The following is a 13508-nucleotide window of genomic DNA, read 5'->3' on the forward strand; positions in this document are numbered from 1 at the left end:
AAGCCAAAAGACTTGCAGGTTGATAGGTAAATTGGCCATTATAAATTGTCACTAGTATAGGTAGGTGGTAGGGAAATATAGGGACAGGTGGGGATGTTTGGTAGGAATATGGGATTAGTGTAGGATTAGTATAAATGGGTGGTTGATGTTCGGCACAGACTCGGTGGGCCGAAGGGCCTGTTTCAGTGCTGTATCTCTAATCTAATATTTTCCTTCTGTAATGCCTATCACAGCTCCATGGCAAGAGGAGGTGAGAATGGAACTGTCATGTGTCTTTACAACTTGATAGATTGAATATGATGAAGGGCTGCAGTCCAATTTTATTTCACACGACAAAAATTGACCTTTTAGCTACCCTCTCTCTTTTTCTGCAGAAGGAAAAAAAGAGACTGTTACATATCTGATGAAACAACCCGTCATAGATCAGCAGCAAACTACTTTTTGTCAAAAGCACTTACAATTGACCCACATTATAGTAACACTGCAGCCAGGCCGCTGGACTGGCATATCATCCTGCACCCTCTCTCTATCTAAAATAGCGATGCTATCCCTATATCTCCTGATTAAACTGCTAAGGAGGAAATGGTTTAATATCTGGTAATTGAAATGCAACTTTACCATAACTCCAACAAGTATAATACAGGCCGATTACAAGCAAAACGAAGATGCATGCTCAATATCATTCACATACCTAGACGCCTGCCTCTTAAAAACTTCCATTGTAGTTGTAGATGTATTTATAAATATATCCAGTCCAGCATATTGCAAGGTATCAGCATTGGCTCAGTGGTAGTATTCTTGTCTCTAGGTTTGAAGGCTTTGGGTTCAAGTTTCACTACAGTGAAGATGTGCTGCGCTGTTGGGCATGCTTTTTTTTTGGATGAGAAATTAAACCGAGGCCCCATCTGCTCTCTCAGGTAAAAGAGCCCATGGCACTATTCGAAGAAGTGTAGGGGAATACACCTGTCCAATATTTACCCTCAACATTCATTTTCAGTTAAATTCCCCCAAAAGTGGCTCACCCGCCATCGCACACCTCCCTGTAAATGTGGGTTTAGATTTCTTTTCAAAACCAAAGGAGGCTTTTCTCTCGTGCAATACATATCCATTGTGAAATGTGATTGAAAAAGAATTTAGATCCAGTTTTCCAAAAATGCCTCAAAAGTATCATTTGTTTTGATAACTATTATGATGCCTGCTCCAATATTTTGTTATTCAAACTTTTTTTAAGTGCATATTTTTTGACTGCAATATGTTGTGACTAGAGCTATGTGTATAACACAGTCATAGGTTTTTGTGTGACATGGGTGGGGGGAGGGTATGATTTAGCATGTGTCTAAGGCAGTGTTTTGGGGGTTTTTTAACTATGGATATTGCTCGTTGAAACTAAAAGTGACAATGATTAATCTGCTGAGCTGAACTCTAGCATTATTACAAAAGAAAAACACTTGCTGAACGAGGAGAAGCAGAATGTGAAAGAACACAAATTACTGTAAATAGTAATGAGTGGATCCAGTCTTGCAGGTGAATGAAATGCCCCCTGTATTAAAGAAACAAAACAGACTCAGAATACTTTGCATTCCAATAAACCCTTACATTCACAAATTCAAACCATTACTAAACCTGGCAGTTCAAATCAAATTATATTGATTAGAAATTCATCTTTTAAGAGACATAACTGACCACAAAAAAAAATAATGCCCATTGAGGATCCTTTAGCCGAATGCTTAGACATCTTTGGAATATTTTCTATTCTCAGTCTTCTTCCTTAAGTTATCTTTGATCATTATAGACAGAATTTCTAAGCAAATTGTGTGATCAGAGTGATTGTCACAGTTTAGCCCAAATGCTGGAAATCTGAAATAAAAACAGAAATACTCAAAACACTCAGCAGCTATGGCAGCATCTGTGGGAGAGAAACAAAGTTAAAATTTAAGGTTGATATCCTTTCATCAGGACTGGGAGTACTTCAAGTACTTGTCTGTAGATCCATGAAGGCAGTAGCACAGGTAGATAAGGTGGTTAGGAAAGCATATGGGATACTTGCCTTTATTAGCCGAGGCATAGAATATAAGAGCAGGGAGGTTATGATGGAGCTATATAAAATGCTAGTTAGGCCACAGCTGGAGTAACCAGGGGGCATAGATTTAAGGTAAGGGGCAGAAGGTTTAGAGGGAATTTCAGGAAAAAGTTTTCACCCAGAGGGTGGTTGGAATCTGGAACGTACTGTCTGAAGAGGTGGTAGAGGCAGGAACCCTCACAACATTTAAGAAGTATTTAGATGGGCACTTGAAATGCCATAGCATATAAGGCTACGGTCAAGTGCTATAAAATGGGATTAGAATAGATAGGCACTTGATGGTCGGCATGGACATGATGGGCCGAAAGGCCTGTTTTTGTGCTGTATAACTCTATGACTCTAAGATGTAATATTTTTTAAGCCAGGCAGGGAAAGGAGGGAGGGAAGGAACAAATGGGAAGGTGTGATATAGGGTGCAAGGTAGGAGAGATTAAATGACAAGCGGGATGACAGTGAAAGGCAAAAAGAGGTAGTATTGGGGCAGGTAAAGAAACAATCATGTCTAGGGGAGGTGTAAATGGGGCAAACAGATTCACCACCAACAGCTACCATCCAAAAAAAAGAGACAAAGGTTATGATCTGACATTGTTGGCCTCAATGTTGATTCCAGAAGGCTGTAGCATGCCGAGTCGAAATATGAGGTGCTGTTCCTGTCCCTACCTGATGTCTCTGCACATGTAGTTACAGGGTCACTAGATGACGATCAAGGGCAGGACTCCTGGCTGAAGATTTCCCTCTCTGGCCCAGAACTCTGTGACTGGTGATAGAACCAAATTGGTGCCTCATAGTTGAGACCAACTAACCCGGCAGAGACCTGGGTCTTTCTGTTTTGTGTGGATTGATGCCATACCAAGAGGTGTCTTTACCATTAGTCCACGCTTTACTGCAAAGACTTCACAACATTTCAATTAGATATTTTATTGCAGTAAACCTTCACCATCTATATATTGTTTATTTGAGGGAGGGGATAAGGCATGGTATAAATATATTAAGTCATTGGAGTTTAGACCTCTCACAAACAGTATAAGTTTTGGTAAAAAAGGTTAGGGGGGTCATGGATTAAACGTGGTAGCTGTTACATTAAACAAATAAACCAAAGCCTTTTTTCAATGTGTCAAGACGTGAATCCTTTCAGCATCGCCACGCATATTGCCCCATTACTAAGTGTAAGGCATTTGGATATCTCTTGTATTTCTGTTATGCTGTAAGGAATTTTTAATATCTCTTGCATTTCTGTTTATGAGTAAAATGTAACCAGTTGTAGGTGGTAAGAGCATGGAGTGTGAAGGGCATCGGGACGAAGGAAGAAGAATTCTAACCAAAGACATCAACTCTGGGGTTCATATTGGACTTTAAAAAAATAAAGACTGTTTAACTGAACAGGGATGCACATACATATACACAGAGATGTGTCAGGACATGTCATTGAAAATGGTGGCCACAGACTATTACAACATCAGACATGCTGTCTACAACAGCTCTCGTAGACAATGGCCTCTTGGAATATGTGTGACTGGTGTTTACAAGAAGCAGATATCACATCAATTGCTGGTATGCAACTAAGACAGCTCCCCCTCCCCTGCTGAGAGCAGGATATAACCTTGCAGGTGGTCTTACATAGTCATGGTGGGATTGATAAAGCACTGAAACCCAATCGGATGACCCAATTCGAGACATTACCTTATATGTCAAGGGACCAGGGTCAGAAAGAGGTATAAAGCCACAGCTCACAAGGACATTTTTTCTGCAGCCAGGAAGTGTGATTTGGTCAGTCACAGGAAATTGTGTGAAAAAATTAATTCAGCAGACCGACCACCTGGGATCGAGCTCCTGTATGCGGGTCTCACTGCAACTGGTGTTGTAAGTATACGTTAATAAAGGTTTTCCACATAAAGTAGAAATAGTATCCAAAGTTTGTTTCATGTCGTTGATATCTAGTATGGGCTCAGGACCTTAGAGGAAAGTGAGATCCCTGTTTAAGAGTCTTACATAAGTAAATCCTCAAAGTTTGTTGCCTTGCTGAAAATTATGTTGCCCTGTAACTATTGTTACGACTAATAGGGGAGCAACGCACTATCAATTCAGTCCCATCACTCCGCAGGTCACAGCATATTATTAAACTTTTCTCACCCAATCATAAAACAGCCAAATTAAACACTCTAGTAAGTCCCAGAATAAAACAGATCAAACCAGGTATCTTTAGGCAACAACAAATTAACTATTTATTAAAATTAAATCTTAAACACTATTAAGGTAAACCTATGTCTAAAGACTTTATAACTCCTTATTTTAACCTAACTTTGCCATTGACACACATACACTCAAAAATCACAGTTAACCAGTTTCTTTTAAAAAATTATGTTTTAAAAATTAGCTGTTTCTTAAGAATAAATAAATAAGTAAGTCTTTGTGGGTTATGTTCCTGATGGGTGAGGTATTCTAATGTTTCTTTCTAATGTGAAAATTATCAAATGCCACTCGAAGTCTCCACACGGATTTGATAAAATAGTCTCTTAGCAGATAGGCATTCAAAGCACTTTGGCTGCAGCAGGCATCAAACAGTTCTTTCAACAATAAGCCCAGAAATAGGTCAACTTGAATTTTAAAACCAATAGACTCTCAGTTGAAACTTTATTTCAGCAATACAAACGGTCTCTTCAAAGGATTATTTCCTCCTTAGGCAATTAGTTCAGCCTGTAGCTCCTTGTAGAATTTTTGCTGAGAAAAATAGACAGCCCTTTCCTTCAGTAGCATGCTTCGCTGGTGTGTCTCTCAAAACTGGTTTCACCCTTTTTTTTTTACACACAGTCAAATCAAAACATTATACCATGTGACTTCTCTCTCCTACTGTAGCCTAGGTAACAAGTGCAGCTGGCACACTGTGCCTCAGAAATCCAAAAGCTTCTCTCCCTGTCTTAAAAGTGCACTGTTTTTAACAGAGTCTTAAAGGCACACTACTTCAATCCGAGGAGAAAATAAATACGGTTCCGTGACACTATACAAATCATTGTATTATAGTGCTATCTAACCATGTACACCACATACTCACTCACACACCCTGTCTGCTGAATTTGAATTCTCTTAGATTTTCTTTTTCTTCTCTGGAACTGGTCATTGCTTATAGGATCAAATGGAATCATACTGCACAGAAGGAGGCCTTTCAACCCATCATGTCTGTGCTCTTCACAGCTGGAGTCCGGGCTCCCCTTCATTCCCAGATGCAATAAAATAAATTTCTGACTTTTAAAAACTTCTCCAGTGAAGATTTGTGCTGCACCATTTTCTCAGGAAGTATAATGGGAGACTCAGGGACAGATAAAACGACATCTGAATTTTGATTAGCTGATAAAATGATTTTAGCCAATCAAAAAGAATAATTGACCTGATAAACTTTGACCAGCCATTTTGATGTTGCCACAAATTTTATAGTCCGAAAATGGAACCAGCACTACAGGATATGAAAATCAATGCAGTCAAATATTTCAATAAATCACATTGACAAGATAGGTAAAAATATGGAAGTGCATGAGACTTTTCTTAATTCATCCATATAGAATTACCTTTCAGACCCCCACTCATTTAATTGTTGCTTCAATGGTTCCGAAGTTTTCCTCTCTCCAACTCTGCCCAGCAAACCATTCCAAGTGCTCACTCTCTTGTATGAAGAAGAACCTCCTAATACCTGTGTTAAAGATACATTTTGATCATTTGAATCTGTGCCCCCTTGTTCTTCTCCCACAGTTTTGTATTGAGTTTCAGAGTCATTGATGCAAATGAGTAACATTAGATAAGATGCCCAGTTAGTTTTCAGGTGAGATGTTAAACCGAGACCCCATCTGCTCTCTCAGGTGGACGTAAAAGATCTCATAGCACCCTTTGGAAGAAGAGCATGGGAGTTCGCCCTAGTGCGCTAGTCAATAGTTATCCCTCAGCCAACACCATTATTATCTGGTCATTATCACAATGCTGCCTGTGGGATCTTGCTGTGCAAAAATTGGCTGCTGCATTTCCTACAGTACAACATTGCCTACACTTCATAAGTACTTCATTCACTGTAAAGCACTTTGCTACACCCTGAGGTCATGAAAAGTGCTGTGCAAATGCAAGCCTTTTAAAAAAATCGATTTTGAAGGTTTGTTTGAGGAATAAATGTGGGCCATGACACCAAACAGTTCAACTGAAGGACTTTACTATAGAAGGACACTGCCTGAAATGTTACCCTTGACCTTTTCCGCTCTATGGATACTTATTTACATACTGTGTGTTTCCAAGTTTTTCTGTTTTTTGTTTCTGATTTTCAGCATTTATATTTCTTTTCCTCTTTATGTATAACTCCTTATCTCGAGAGACAATGGATAAGCGCCTGGAGGTGGTCAGTGGTTTGTGAAGCAACGCCTGGAGTGGCTATAAAGGCCAATTCTAGAGTGACAGGCTCTTCCACAGGTGCTGCAGAGAAATTTGTTTGTCGGGGCTGTTACACAGTTGGCTCTCCCCTTGCGCCTCTGTCTTTTTTCCTGCCAACTACTAAGTCTCTTCGACTTGCCACACTTTAGCCCTGTCTTTATGGCTGCCCGCCAGCTCTGGCGATCGCTGGCAACTGACTCCCACGACTTGTGATCAATGTCACAGGATTTCATGTTGCGTTTGCAGACGTCTTTAAAGTGGAGACATGGACGGCCGATGGGTCTGATACCAGTGGCGAGCTCGCTGTACAGTGTGTCTTTGGGGATCCTGCCATCTTCCATGCGGCTCACATGGCCAAGCCATCTCAAGCGCCGCTGACTCAGTAGGGTGTATAAGCTGGGGATGTTGGCCACCTCGAGGACTTCTGTGTTGGAGATACGGTCCTGCCACCTGATGCCAAGGATTCTCCGGAGGCAGCGCAGATGGAATGAATTGAGACGTCGCTCTTGGCTGACATACGTTGTCCAGGCCTCGCTGCCATAGAGCAAGGTACTGAGGACACAGGCCTGATACACTCGGACTTTTGTGTTCCGTGTCAGTGCGCCATTTTCCCACACTCTCTTGGCCAGTCTGGACATAGCAGTGGAAGCCTTTCCCACGCGCTTGTTGATTTCTGCATCTAGAGACAGGTTACTGGTGATAGTTGAGCCTAGGTAGGTGAACTCTTGAACCACTTCCAGAGTGTGGTCGCCAATATTGATGGATGGGGCATTTGTGACGTCCTGCCCCATGATGTTCGTTTTCTTGAGGCTGATGGTTAGGCCAAATTCATTGCAGGCAGCCGCAAACCTGTCAATGAGACTCTGCAGGCACTCTTCAGTGTGAGATGTTAAAGCAGCATCGTCAGCAAAGAGGAGTTCCCTGATGAGGACTTTCCGTACTTTGGACTTCGCTCTTAGACGGGCAAAGTTGAACAACCTGCCCCTTGATCTCGTGTGGAGGAAAATTCCTTCTTCCGAGGACTTGAACGCATGTGAAAGCAGCAGGGAGAAGAAAATCCCAAAATGGATAACTATAAAACCTTTGATTTTTGTCACAGTGCTAAAGTTGCTATATGAATTCAAGTTTTTCCTTTTTTCATTGCCAAGGTTCAACTAAATAATCTTGAAAATCTAGGTTCATCTCTCCGTCCTCTTCTGAACATCAGGATAACATTTCCTATCCTCTAGGCGTACCACCCGAATTTATAGAACTCTTAAATTTATTAACCATCAACCTAATTAAACTTCTCAATAATTTCCTTAAAAATTCAAGGGTTTTGAGGCACCTATTTGCCTCAGCAGAGCTTGTCTGTGATTATCAGGACCTAAATATCTGTAAATTAACACTGTTTGAAATTATTCTTGAGAAGTCATTAAACAATATCACATTTAAGTTTTCTATTCAAGTCATTGACCTGATTTTCACAGCACTATAGACGATACTATTTCACTGTCCTGCTTCATTATGATGCTGCTTGTCTTTTATATAGAGAGTCGTGTTAGTAGCAGAAAGAACATCTGTTCTTATGACCTCTGTTAATGGATAAGGAACAGAGCTGGGTCAAATATGATTTCCCAATATATACTGCAGTAAGATAGTACATCTCCTTATATCCTGACTTGCTCTTTTAATCATCCAAAGAGTTCACAGATCCAATGCAATGGACCTCCAGATATATCATAGGAGTCAGGCTTCACAATGAATCCAAAAATGCCATACTATATTGGGTGCTTTGGAAATGTCAAGTTATTGTTCTGACTTTGCGTGATGAGGATCAAGGGAATTGCTCCATTTTTAGACCATGAGAATAAATTCATCACCAGTTGACCGCGCGTTATGTCCTCTTCCCTCTGGAAATAAAACCGGGTTATGTCCTAAAGGAGCTGTAAAACTACACTCGAAATAGATACGCCCTCTCAAGCTAGATCTTTCTGTCTTGGCGCAATGAGCATGGATAATCATTCAAGAGATTGCAATGAAATACGTCTATGTCTATAAAGTTAAATATTAGCAGTACAGGAACCAATCAATATGTCAAGGAATATTAACTGCTAGCCCAAGAGGACAGATAGTAAATAAACCATGAGCCTAAATCCAAATAGCAAGGGCAAGAGCAGTCCTCCAGAGATAAGTGATGGACTTGCACCTTTGCAAATAGAACAGAAAAATACTGAAGATATACGGATGCTAAGCTTGGATGAATCAAGTTCAAATGTATCACAAAATACCACAAATATACGAAAGGAAGGGTGATAGTGTTGATCACACGACATTAACTTTCCATCTGAGAAATTGGAGCTGTGATTGCTGATGTCAAAAGAAGCAGAGACAAATAAACATCTGCCAGAGTAATTTGGCTTTTACCAGTGTGAAAACCGAAGGTAGGAAAAGCATGAAATTTCAAATGATGAAATAGGAGAGGAGCAGGGCGAATAATATTCCAAAGACTGTTCTGCACTTAAGCCACTAACCTTAATATCCACTCCTGTCAATACACATTGTTCATCTCTATTGAAGGATTGTAGACTTTTTGATACCAGTTTTGAGGAACGAAAAAGAAACCCAGGATTTCTCAAATAGCAGAATTTGATTCAAAGTATTAATAACAAAGGATAGAAGGTAGAATAGTTAAACTGACTGCTTAGAAAGCTGACTGAGACCAAGCACTTACATGGAGATAAGGGGCTAGGTTAAAGAAGACAGCTACCTACTGCACCTTGAGAGACCAGGAACACTCGAAAACTGCTTTAGCATTAGAGAGAGAAGATGGGGAGGGGGTGGATGGAAAGTTACTGAGGAGGTTGGTTTGCCAGCAGGACTGTTGAACCCTCCAAAAAAAGAGGGAAGACTGCAGTCGATGAGGAAGGAATACCTCTTCCTCGAAGAAAGAAGATATCAGGAGTACAACCCTCAGACCCTTGTTTGGGTATTATACAGACTCGCCTCTTTAGGTTGTATTATTGTAAATTGTAAACTCTTTATTGAACAATTGGTAGAAGCAATAAAGCATCGTTGACTAGATGATGGGGAGATGGTGGCATCGTGGTAATGTCACTGGACTAGTAATCCACAGGCCTGGGCTAATGCCCTGGGGTCATGGGTTCAAATCCCACGTCAGCAGCTGGTGGAATTTAAATTCAATTAATTAAAATCTGGAATTTAAAGCTAGTCTCAGTAATGGTGCCATGAAACTATCATCAATTGTTGTAAAAACCCATCTGGTTCACCAACGCCCTTTAGGGAAGGAAATCGGCTGCCCTTATCTGGTCTTGCCTGCATGTGAATCCAGACCCACAGCAATGTGGTTGACTCTTAACTGCTCTCTGAAATGGCCTAACAAGTCACTCAGGTGGCAAGGGCAATTAGGGATGGGCAACAAATGCTGGCCTTGCCAGTGATGCCCACATCACAAGAAAGAAATTTTAAAAACGCGAATAAGTTGTCTTGTGTTTGTGACTGATCTTTTCCTCACCAAAGAGTTTAAAGATAGATGCCCGAAGTCTGAAGAATGTTTTTCAGACATCTGGATCCTCCTTATTCTACTTGTTTCTCTTCTCCTTGCTTCTGTATCTAGACCATGATTTTTTCTTTCGATATATTGCGGCTGCCTCTGTAATTGCTGTTAGCATTTCCTAAAAGAGTTAAGCTTTCCCTATGCAACATGGTTATATGCCATTATATTGCCTCAGTGACATACAATAGAGTATTCTGAATTAGTCAGTGAGTTGCCCTGATGTAAGTTAGGAAATGAAGATTTTGTGTCCTATTAATAAGAAAGACCTGCATTTATATAGAAACTTTCACGACCTTCAGGACATCTCAAAGTGCTTCACAGCCAATGAAGTACTTTTGAAGTGTAGTCACTGTTGTAATGTAGGAAACGTGGCAGCCAGTTTGTGCACAGCAAGCTCCCAAAAACACCAAAGTGACAATCTGTTTTAGTGATGTTGCTTGAGATATAAATACCTCTGAACATTGCCACTATGATTCTGTAGTGTTAGCAGGACTATTTGCAGTGGTTTGCCATGAGTCAGAGATTGGTGGTATGTAGGACATAGTCCTGGCACTTTAGGTCTGTTTCCTTGTAATATTATAAATATCATAAAGTGCAACACGAAACATTTAAATAATAACGTAAACAGATCTTTTAATCTAACACTCCATCACAATGGAAAATTAATTAGCCTCTGACTGCAAGCCTGAGTTAGAAGACGGATTTAGTCTATGAACTAGAGTATTGGTTTAGTTAATTATCCAGCCAATGTGGTTACAGTGCAGGGACAGAGAGAGGGAATGGCTGAAAAACAATACAGAATATCAGTCTGAGCTGAAGATATAATGGCAAGGCAATCACTATTCTTACAATGTTAAAGACATAGCAGAATTGTCTGTTTCTTCCTTACATTTACTTTGTCTTAGATCAACACCTGTATACATTACAACAATTGCTTATTTAGAAAGCAATGTTTAACTTACACTCCCTTCTTTGAAAATCAATTAAAATGCCGTTGGAACATATTGGAACATGTGTCACAATTTCTGTCACCATATCATTAAGGGTTCACAGCAGCAATAATAGCATGTATTTGACAATTTCCTAGACCAGTACCATTGAATTGCAAATAATCGACAGCACAGAACAAGGCCATTCGGCCTATCTTTTCCATTCCAGTGTTTATGCCCCACACGAGCCTCCTACCAATTTACTCATCTCACTCTAATACCACATCCTTCTATTCCTTGCTCCCACCTATGTTTATCCAGTTTTCCTTTAAATGCATCCATGCTGTTTGCTTCGAATGGTCCAAATGGTAGCGAGTTCCATATTCTCACTACTCTCTGGGTAAAGAAGTTTCTCCTGAATTCCCCATAGGATTTTTCTGTGACTATTTTATATTTATGGACCCTAATTTTGTCTTCCACGCAAATGCACGCATTGGGGAAACGCCCGCCTCGAACAGTGACATTGAGAACGGCCCGCCGCATATTACCGGCAGCAGGGGGACCTCGGTGCAGCCCCCCCACGGCCTTGCAGTGGACCCTTCAACTGCATATTCAGATGGACCTAAATGAGATGCTAATAAACTTACCTGCAGGCGATGGACATCCCAGGCCGATTTTACCGACTCCAAACGCAGCTCGAGCACCTTTGGAACTTACGCCGCCCCAGTGGGTCAAATAGTGGCGTGGGGGCAGCATAAAAATTGAGCGTGAGGCTCTGGGAGGACTCCCGCCCTGCTCCCACCTCCGGCCAACTTTACGGCGGATGGGCAGGGGGAAAACAGTCCGCCCGCCCGAGGCCAATCAAGGCCCTTAAGTGGCCACTTAACGGCCACTTAAGGGCCCTCGCCTACCTCCACGGGTATTTTACCCATGGCAAGCGGGTGTGCTGGGGACATGAAAAGCTGCCCAGTGATAGCTGCCGGGCTTTCCGCTTACGGCGGTGGGGTGCCCTGGCAATCGGGCACAGGGTGCTCGATTGAGGGCCGCACCCACCTCCCAACCCACCCCTGGGACCCAAGATGATCCTCCTCCCCCCAAACGACTACCATTGCCTCACCGCCACAAACGATCACCAACCTCACCTCCAGCCGCCGGCGAGGCAAGCCCAACTTACCTGAAGTCCTGGCTGGGCTGTAGTCTCAGCAGTGGCTACCACTCCCAGTGGCCACTGCTGGGACTATGCTGCAAGCCCGCTGTTTGGCAAGCAGTTCACTGAGGCGGGACCTCCTCCCTCAAGCTGGCAGAAGTCCCACCTCGGGAAAATTAAAGCCCTGGGACCCGTAAAATGTGGGTCGGATCCCCGGGTTAGGTGGAGGTGGGTTCGCCACCAACTTTTACATCATTAGCGAAGTCCTTTCCACTTACAGTAAAATCCAGCCTGTTGCAGGGCAAATGTTCAGAGGTTGTAGGGGAAAGTGCCGGTTGGTAATAAAGTTTCTTTTTCTGCTAATGTCCCTTAAAAAAACACTGGGGGGTTGGGGTGGGGTGGCAAAGGGCCACCATTATGTTTTTAATTTTTATTAAATAATCCTTTACAAAATTCCTTTAAAAATTAAAATTTCTTCTAATGATTTACAGCTCTTTAGAAATGGCACTGTGCCTGCACAGTGGCGCCGGACGCCGTAGCTGGGAATGTGGAGGCCACCCCTCTACGTCATTGGGGGCAGCTGCTCCGCCCCCTTCATTTAAATTAACCGCCGCGTGTGATATCATGGGGGCTCGGCGGCACTTCCATGTCAGGAGGCCACTGAGTTGAAAGCGCGCCACCGTGGAGTGCGGCACACTGATACAATTCAGGCCGTAATCTTGGCTGACACTCCCAGTGCAGTCCTAAGTGAGTGCTGCACTGTCGTAGATGCTGTCTTTCAGATGAGACCTTAAACCAAGGCCTCTCAGGTGGACGGAAAAGATCCCAAGGCACTATTTCAAAGAAGGGCATGGGAGTTCTTCCTAGTGTGCTGGCCAACATTTATCCCTCGCCCAATGCTTAAAAAGTAGACTATCTCATCATATTGTTTTTTTTTTAATTTAGAGATACAGCACTGAAACAGGCCCTTCGGCCCACCGAGTCTGTGCCGACCATCAACCACCCATTTATACTAATCCTATACTAATTCCATATTCCTACCACATCCCCATCTGTCCCTATATTTCCCTACCACCTACCTACACTAGGGGCAATTTATAATGTCCAATTTACCTAACAACCTGCAAGTCTTTGGCATGTGGGAGGAAACCGGAGTACCCGGAGGAAACCCACGCAGACACAGGGAGAACTTGCAAACTCCACACAGGCAGTACCCAGAATTGAACCCGGGTCCCTGGAGCTGTGAGGCTGCGGTGCTAACCACTGCGCCACTGTGCCGCCCTGTTGTTGTATGTGGGAGTTGCTGTGTGCAATTTGGCTGTTGCGTTTCCTACATTACAACAGTGACTCCACTTCAAACGTATTTCATTGGCTGTAAGGTGCTTTGGGACG

This window comes from Heterodontus francisci, chromosome 6 (assembly GCF_036365525.1).
Source record: "Heterodontus francisci isolate sHetFra1 chromosome 6, sHetFra1.hap1, whole genome shotgun sequence".
NCBI lineage: Eukaryota > Metazoa > Chordata > Chondrichthyes > Heterodontiformes > Heterodontidae > Heterodontus > Heterodontus francisci.